The following is an 8,956-nucleotide window of genomic DNA, read 5'->3' as shown; positions in this document are numbered from 1 at the left end:
AACATTTAAGTGTCCTCGGAGTTAGAAAACAGAAGCCAGCTGCAGATTACTTGGGGCATTGCGCGAGCCGGTAAGATTACGGCCTCAGTCTTATCTGTTTTACACACACTCATCACAAGCATATACTCTCATCTGTCATACACAGTCACTCTCATCTCTCTCACGCACACTCTCTTACGCACATTCGTCTCTCACGCACACCGTTTTATCTCACACTGTGGGCACAGTAAGAAATCTCTCAACACCAGGTTAAAGTCCAACAGATTTATTTGGAATCATGAGTTTCCAGAGTGCTGCTCCTTCATCAGGTAAGCGTGAGAGAGCAACACTCTGAAAGCTCCTGATCCTAAATAAACCTATTTGACTTTAACCTGGTGTTGTGAGACTTCTTACTGTACTCAGCACACACACACATCTCCCTCACACTCACGCCACAGTTTGGGAACACCTACCTTGGACTTAAAGAGGTCTTTCATACACTGGTTTGTAGAAGAGTGAATTGGGGTTGATCCTCTGTCGGATCTCCTAATGGAGTGTCCTTTGAGAGGGGTGGCTGAGGTGCAGGAAGTGCTGAGGTATAGGGAATGCTCAACATATTTCAGAGTCTCTTATTCAATATATCAGGCATATTTGACCGACCAGGCATGGGTTGATACGAGTTTGTTAAAGGCAACATTCAAGGAAAAGTTTCTTGTACACAGAATTGAAGCGATCAAGAGTGGCTTGAAAAACTGCTGCAGAGCTGGCAAAATACTGCAGTCATCCACGAACTGTAAAGTATATGTACCTACGGTTGTCATATCGTACAGAGGAATTGATGTTACCGTACTCCTATACTCCTGTACTGCAGCGAGATCTGGAATATGTAGCAGTGACACATAAACATGCTGGAGAAACCCCATCAGCAATGTCTCCACCACATTCTCTGGGTTCAGTGGGAGGACTGATGGGAGGCTGGTGTCTTTCTTGAAGACAGGTTCACAAACATTTGGGCAAAAGTCTTGAAAAATCCACTTTGGCTGCCTTGTCCTGGATGATGACACGTTTCTGAGTATTGTTGGAACTGCACACATCCAGGCAAGTGGGGAGTATTCCAACACATTCCTGACTTGTGACTTGTAGATGGTGGACAGGCTTTGGGGTGACAGAAGATGAGTTACTCAACATAGGATTCCTAGGCTCTGACTTGCTCAGTATTTATATGGCTAACCCAGTTCAGTTTCAGGTCAATGGTAACCCCCTGTGATGTTGATAGTGGGGATTCAGCAATGGTAATTCCATTGAGTGTCAGGGAATGATGGTTAGATCCTCTCTTGTTGGACATGGTCATTGCCTGGCCCTTGTATGGTGCAAATGTTGCTTGCCGCTTGTCATCCCAAACCTGGATATTGTCCAGGTCTTTCTGCATTTGCATGTAGTACACTGCTTCAGTATCTGAGGAGTCACAAATGATACTGAACATTTTGCCGTTATCAGCAAATATCCCCACTTCTGACCTTATGTGAAAGGAAGGTCATTGACAAAGCAGCTGGAGATGGTTGGGCCGTTGACAATACCTTGAGGAACTCCTGCAGAGACGTCCTGGAGCTGAGAGGATTTGACCTGCAACAATCACAACCATCTTCTTTTGTGCCAGGTATGATTCCAACCAGCAGAGGATTTATCCACTGGTTCCCATTGACTACAGTATTGCTAGGGCTCCTTAATGTTGATTCAGTTAATGTTGTCTTGTTGTCAGGAGCCTCATTCCTCTTTCCTCATACCTCATTTCTGGAGTTCTGTTCTTTTTTCCATGTTTGAATCAAGGCTGTAATGAGGTCAGGAGCTGTGTGACCCTGGCAGAACCCAAACTGAGGGCGGGAGTTTTCAGCTGTGCTTACCCCAGTGCTGTAAAATCCCACTCAAGGTCAATGGACCTTTGCATTCTCTGTGTCCCACCCACTATGCTTCCCATGGCGGGTGGGACAGGAAAATTCCGTCCTGAGTGTCAGTGAGAAGGTTATTTTTAAGTAAGTGCTACTTGATAGCACTATCGATAGTTCATCACTTTGTTGATGAGTGATATTAGATTGATGGGACAGTAATTGGCTGGATTGGATTTGTCCTCTTTTTTGTGTACAGGACATATCTGCGCAATTTTCCACATTGCTGGGTAAGCACCTGCATTGTAGCTTTACAGCTTGGCTAAGGTCGTGTTTGGAGTGAAAGTCTTCAGTACTATTGGTGGAATATTGTCAGGGTGCATTGTCTTTGCAGTATCCATTGCCTTCAGCCATTTCTGTTTTCATGTGGAGTGAATCAAATTGGCTGAAGGCTGGCATCTGAGATGCAAAGAACAAAGAACAACCCAGCACAGGAAACAGGCCCTTCGGCCCAACAAGCCCGCGCCGCCGCATCACCCTACACCTATTCTACCCTGCGTATCTACAAATAGAACCCCTGACTTAGCCAGATTCAGGGGAGAATAGTGTCAATTTGGTAAAACCAATCAGCCTAAGAGCACATCTTTGGGGTGTGGGAGGAAACCGGAGCGTCCGGAGGAAACCCACGCATCCACAGGGAGAATGCACAAACTCCCACAGACACAGGCCCAAATCCATGTATCTGCACAGCTAGCAGTGCTAGTCACCGAGCTGTTGCGGTGCCCGTCTACCGGTCCAGGATCAAGCACACACACCGACACAAAGTACTAGGCCACTCCCGGAACCTCCAAGAGCAGCCCACGCACGACCCACCGTGTGCATGCCCCTCGTTTGACAACGAGGTGGACCTCCACCTGCGGAATAAAAAGACAAAAACGTTAATCACAAGCCTGCCTTTCCGGTGTCTCCCGAGGTTCTAACCCTTATTTAATAACCCCTACCATAACCCTCCATCCTCGTTTCACTCATGTGCCTATCTAACTGAACCTTAAATGAGTCCAACGTTCCCGCCTCCACCACCCTACTCGGTAGCGCGTTCCATACCCCCACAACTCTCTGCGTAATGAACCTTCCTCTCATATCCAAATTATACCTCTCCCCCCTCACCCTTAAATCATGTCCTCTTGTATTTGTAACCAATCTAGGGAGCAGTCTCTCACTATTGACTCTGTCTATTCCCTTCAGTATCTTATATACCTCTATCATGTCCCCCCTCAATCTCCGTCTTTCCAAGAAGAACAGTCCCAGTTTCTCCACCCTTTCCTCGTAACCCAGCCCCTCCATGCCAGGCAACATCCTGGTAAACCTCCTCTGCACCCTTTCCAGAGCCTCCACGTCCTTCCGGTAGTAAGGTGACCAGAACTGGACGCAGTACTCCAAATGCGGTCTAACCAACGTTCTATACAACTGAAGCATTAGACGGCAGCTTTTAAACTCTATACCCCTTCCTATAAAGGCTAGCGTTCCATAAGCTTTCCTGACAACATTCTCCACTTGTGTCGCAACCTTCATGGATTTGTGAACCTGCACTCCCGGGTCCCTCTGTGTTTCTATACTCCTAATTTGTCTACCTTTAATCACATAGCTCCTCTCTACATTATTCCTTCCAAAATGCATCACCTCGCATTTGTCAGGATTAAATTCCATCTGCCACCTATCTGCCCAATGCACCAACCTATCTATATCCTGTTGTATCACCTCACAATCCACTTCGGTACCCGCCAACCCTGCCATCTTGGTGTCATCAGCAAACTTGCTGATCACACCACCTACGCTCTCTTCCAAGTCATTTATGTAGACTACAAAGAGGAGAGGTCCCAGTACTGAGCCCTGCGGCACACCACTGGTCACTGGCCTCCAGCCGGACAAAGTCCCCTCCACAACTACCCTCTGTCTCCTATTACCCAGCCAGTTCTCAATCCACCTAGCTACCTGACCTCGTATCCCATGAGCCTTAACCTTTTCTACCAGCCTACCATGAGGGACTTTGTCAAACGCCTTACTGAAATCCATATAGATGACATCAACGGCTCTCCCATCGTCAACCGTTTTTGTCACCTCCTCAAAGAATTCCACCAGATTCGTAAGGCAAGACCTCCCTCTAACAAAGCCATGTTGCGTATCCCCAATCAGACCACAACGCTCCAAATGCTCATACATCCTACCCCTAAGTACTTTTTCCATTAATTTCCCTACCACCGATGTCAAACTCACCGGCCTATAATTTCCAGGGTTATCCCTACTACCTTTTTTGAACAGCGGTACCACATTTGCTACCCTCCAGTCTTCTGGGACCTCACCTGTGTCCAAAGAAGAGACAAAGATTTGCGCCAGAGGCCCAGCAATTTCATCTTTCGCCTCCCTAAGCAGCCTGGGATAAATACCATCAGGCCCCGGAGCTTTATCCGTCCTTACGCTACCTAAAAGTCCTAGCACTTCCTCCCTCGTAATAGATATATCCTGCAGCTGATCCTCAGCTCCCTCTAACAGACCGCACGATTCCAAACCCCTCTCCTTCGTGAATACCGACGCAAAGTATTCATTCAGGAGCTCCCCCATTCCCTCCGACTCAATACATTATCTCCCCACTTTTGTCCCTAAGAGGACCAATTTTCCCTCTAACTACTCTCTTGCTCCTAATATAGGAATAAAATGCCTTCGGATTTTCCTTAATCCTACCAGCCAAAGCCATTTCATGCCCTCTCTTCGCCCTTCTAATTCCCCTTTTTAGCTCCCTCCTACTCTCTCTATATTCCTTCAGCGCACTCTCCGTACCCAGTCGTTTTGACCTAACATACGCCTCCCTCTTCTTCCTGACCAAGTCTTCAATACCCCCTGTAATCCACGGCTCTCTAATCCTACCTTTCCCATCCTTCCACTTAACCGGAACATACCTCCCCTGCAACCATTTCATTTTGCCCTTAAAAGCCTCCCACTTGCCAACCGTGGACTTGCCAGCTAACAGTCCCTCCCAATCAGTGTCCTGCAGCTCCCTCCTAATCCTGCTATAGTTCGCCTTTCCCCAGTTCAGCACACTCCCGTTCGGACGGCACTCATCCCTTTCCATTTTTATCCTAAAGTAGACGGACTTGTGGTCACTATTAGCCACATGTTCGCCTACCTCTACCTCACCCACCTGCCCCGGCTCATTACCCAACACTAAATCCAGTATAGCCCCTCCCCTAGTCGGGCTAGTTACATACTGTTCTAGCGACCCTTCCATAACACATTTCACAAACTCCTCTCCCTCCGTACCCCCAGCTCTAGGCCCCCTCCAATTCACTCCAGGAAGATTAAAGTCACCCATTACAACCACCCTATTCTTCCTGCGCCTATCCAAAATGCCCCTGCAAATGCCTTCCTCCACTGACCTCGGGCTGTTGGGTGGCCTATAATACACCCCTAGCAACGTAATCTCTCCCTTTCTATTCCTCAACTCCACCCACAGTGACTCAATCCCTATCTCTTCTATATTGTCCTCCCTCTGCACTACTGTGATGTTTTCCTTGACTAACAGTGCCACCCCTCCACCTCTCTTCAACCCTCCTCTGTCACACCTAAAACACTTGTACCCAGGAACATTCAGCTGCCAGTCCTGCCCTTCCCTTAACCTTAATGCAGAGAAGGATCATCCACTCAGCACTTCTTGACTGCACATCGTTGTGAATGATTCAGCCTTATCTTTTGCACTGATGTGCCGGACTCTCCCATCATTGAGGATGAGGATATTTGTGGAACCTCCTCCTTCAGTGAGTTGTTTAGTTGTCCACCAGTATTCATGTCTGGGTGTGACAGGACTGCAGAGGTTAGATCTGATCTGTTGGTTGTGAAATTACTTAGCGCCTTTGGCAGGTGGGGATGGGAGGAGGATGGCCTTTCAAGGGCAAGCAGCAGCAGCCAGGGTCACAGCACCTTAGGTAGCTCTTACGCTGAGAGGGTTGGGAGGAAAATGGATGACAGGGCTAAAGCCAGGGGCACAGACAGATGCTTCAGTGGTCGCAAACGTGAATCAAGGATATGTTGCTTCTGTGGTGCCAGAGTCTGGGATGTCATGGAGCAGCTGGCAGGCATTCTGGGGAGGGAAGGTGAACAGCCAGTGGTCATGGTAAACACTTGTGCCAGTGGTATAGGTAAACTAAGAGATGAGGACCTGTCAGCTGAAAACAGGAAGATAGGTGATAAATTAAAGTGCAGGACCTCAAATGTAGTAATTTCAGGGTTACTCTCAGTTCAGTGAGAGCAGGAATAAGAGGATAGATCAAATGAACACTTGGCTGGAGAGATGGTGTAGTTGGGAGGGATTCAGATTCTTGAGGCACTGAGATCCAGTTCTGGGGAAGCTGGGATTTGTACAAAGCAGACAGGCTGCGCTCAGGCAGGGCTGGGAGCAATGTCCTTGCAGGTGCTTTTGTTAGTTCTGTTGGGCAGTATTTAAACTTACTTAGCAGGGGATTCCAAGGATCAGGTAGGTCTTACTTAGATCAGGAAAGTGGAGGATCAACATTAGCTAGTGATGTTGAAGCTATAGTGAAAGACTTGGGATTACAGGAGAAGGAAAGTTTAAGGAGTGTCCAGCAAGGGAAATTGATGGGGTTTAACTATTCATATTTCAATGCAAGGAGTATTACAAAGAAGGTAGATGAGTCAAGGGCACAGGTAGACACATGGCAGCTTGATCTCATTGCTGTAATGGAAACCTGGCTAAAGGAGGGACGAACTTGGTAGCTCAATATCCCTGGTTATAGAGTCTTCAGACACAATAGACGGATGGAAACCATGTATGGGCAAAGAGTAGTGGGTCTAATTAAGGATTAGGAATTGGCACAGGCTTGGTGGGCCGAAGGGCCTGTTCATCATTCTTTGTTCTCTTAGTTCTTTGATAGAGGGAGAGTTACACATATGGTTATAACATCAATTCCAGCTGTGATTCGGGATGATGTACAGAATGGGTTAACAAGCAAAACGTTTTAGGTTGATCTTAGGAATAAAAAAAGGACAATCACACTACTAGGAGTAAGAACATAAGCACATAAGAAATAGGAGCAGGAGTAGGCCATCTAGCCCTTTGAGCCTGCCCCGCCATTAAATAAGATCATGGCTGATCTGAAGTGGATCAGTTCCACTTTTCCGCTTTCTCCCCATAACCCTTAATTCCCCTGTCTATCAGAAACCTATCTACCTGTGACTTAAATATATTTAGCGAGGTAGCCTCCACCATTTCAACAGGCAGAGAATTCCAGAGATTCACCACCCTTTGAGTGAAGAAGTTCCTCCTCAACTCCGATCTAAACTGCCCCCCCCCCTTATCTTGAGGCTGTGTCCTCTAGTCCTGCTATCCTTTCTAAGCAGGAAGATATAAGCGGGAGTATATTACAGACCCCCAAATATTGAAAGGGAGATAGAAGAACAAATATGTAGGCAAATTTCTGCCTGTAAGAACAAGAGGGCAATAATAATAAGAGACTTTAACTTTCCCCATATCAACTGAGATTCAAAAAATATAAGGGCACTGAGGGAGAAGACTTCATGCAGTTCATCCAAGAAATTTTTTCAAATAATTGTTGACAAACCCAACAAGTGGAAATACAATTTGAGACCAGGCCCTGGGGAATGAAGAAGAGGAAGTGGCTGAAGTGACATTTTGCAACCATATGGGGACAGTGATCACAATTCAATTAGATGTAGCAGTACCATAGCAAAGGACAGAGATAAACTGGAATAAAAGTTTTGAAATGGGGGAAGAGAAATTTTGCAGGAATGAGAAGGGGCTTGCTGGAGGACTGGGCAGCACTGCTAGGGGAGAAACCTGTGGAAAACCAGTGGGAAACACTAAAAAGCGAGATCCTAAACGTACAAAGTAGACATGTCTTCCAAAACTTGGAGTGGTACTGCCAAATCTAGGCCCCCATGTTTGTCCAGAGAAATTCAGGGAAGATCAAACAGAGAAAGAAAGTGTATGCTAGGCACAAACAACTAAGCAGTGCAGATAGCCTAGATGAATATAGGAAGTGCAGGGACAAAGTGAAAAAGGAAATAAGGAAATGAAAGAGAGGGCATGAAAAAAATTAGCAAGTAAATTTAAAGAAAACCCAAAGACGTTTTACCAACATTTTAAGGAAAAAGTGGGACTATGGGCGGCATGGTGGTACAGTGATTAGCACTGCTACTTCACAGCGTCAGGGACCCAGGTTCAATTCCCAGCTTGGGTCATTGTCTGTGAAGTTTGCACGTTCTCCCCATGTCTGTGTGGGTTTCCCCCAGGTGCTCCAGTTTCCTCCCACAGTTCAAAGATGTGCCAGTTAGTTGCATTGGCCATGCTAAACTCTCCCTCAGTGTACCCGCACAGGCTCCAGAATGTGGCGACTAGGGGATTTCCACAGTAACTTCAATGCGGTGTTAATGTAAGCCTACTTGTGACTAATAAATTAACTTTAACTTTAACCTATCAGAGACGAAGAAGGGAACTTGTGTGTAGATGCAGAGGTTGTTGGAAGGTTTTAAATGAATATTTTGTCTCTGTGTTTACAAAGGAAAGGAATGATGCAGATTAAGTAGTCTAGGAGGAATACTGAGGGATATTGGATGGAATAATTATAAAGAGAGAGGAAGTTCTCGAAGGGTTGGAAGCCTTGAAAGCTGATAACTTGCCAGGGTCAGTTGGATTGTTTCTGAGGCTGCTCAAGATGTTCAGGGAGGAGATAGCAGATGCTCTGAGGATGATTTTCCAATCGTCACTAGGATAGAGGAGGGACCAGAGGATTGGAGAAATGCAAATGTAGTTCCTTTGTTTAAAAAGGGATCAAATAAAATGCCAAGCAATTTATAGACCATAAGAACATAAGAACATAAGAACATAAGAAATAGGAGCAGGAGTAGGCCATCCAGCCCTTTGAGCCTGCCCCGCCATTCAATAAGATCATGGCTGATCTGTTGCTGCTCAGTTCCACTTTCCCGCCCTCTCCCCATAACCCTTAATCCCCTCTCCTATCAAAAACCCATCAACCCGCGTCTTAAAAATATTTAGCGAGGCAGCC

General features: G+C 46.4%; 1 protein-coding gene across 1 annotated transcript in view; it reads left to right on the top strand.

The window, feature by feature from the left end:
- The window catches only part of acsf2 (acyl-CoA synthetase family member 2), a 127,096-nt gene that overhangs the window by 849 nt on the left and 117,291 nt on the right, over positions 1–8,956 (top strand). The gene's annotated exons all lie outside the window — the stretch shown is intronic.

The sequence above is a fragment of the Carcharhinus amblyrhynchos genome, chromosome 21 (assembly GCF_965287045.1).
Source record: "Carcharhinus amblyrhynchos chromosome 21, sCarAmb.v2.hapA, whole genome shotgun sequence".
Classification (NCBI taxonomy): Eukaryota; Metazoa; Chordata; class Chondrichthyes; order Carcharhiniformes; family Carcharhinidae; genus Carcharhinus; species Carcharhinus amblyrhynchos.
This window is presented reverse-complemented; position numbering and strand designations above follow the sequence as displayed.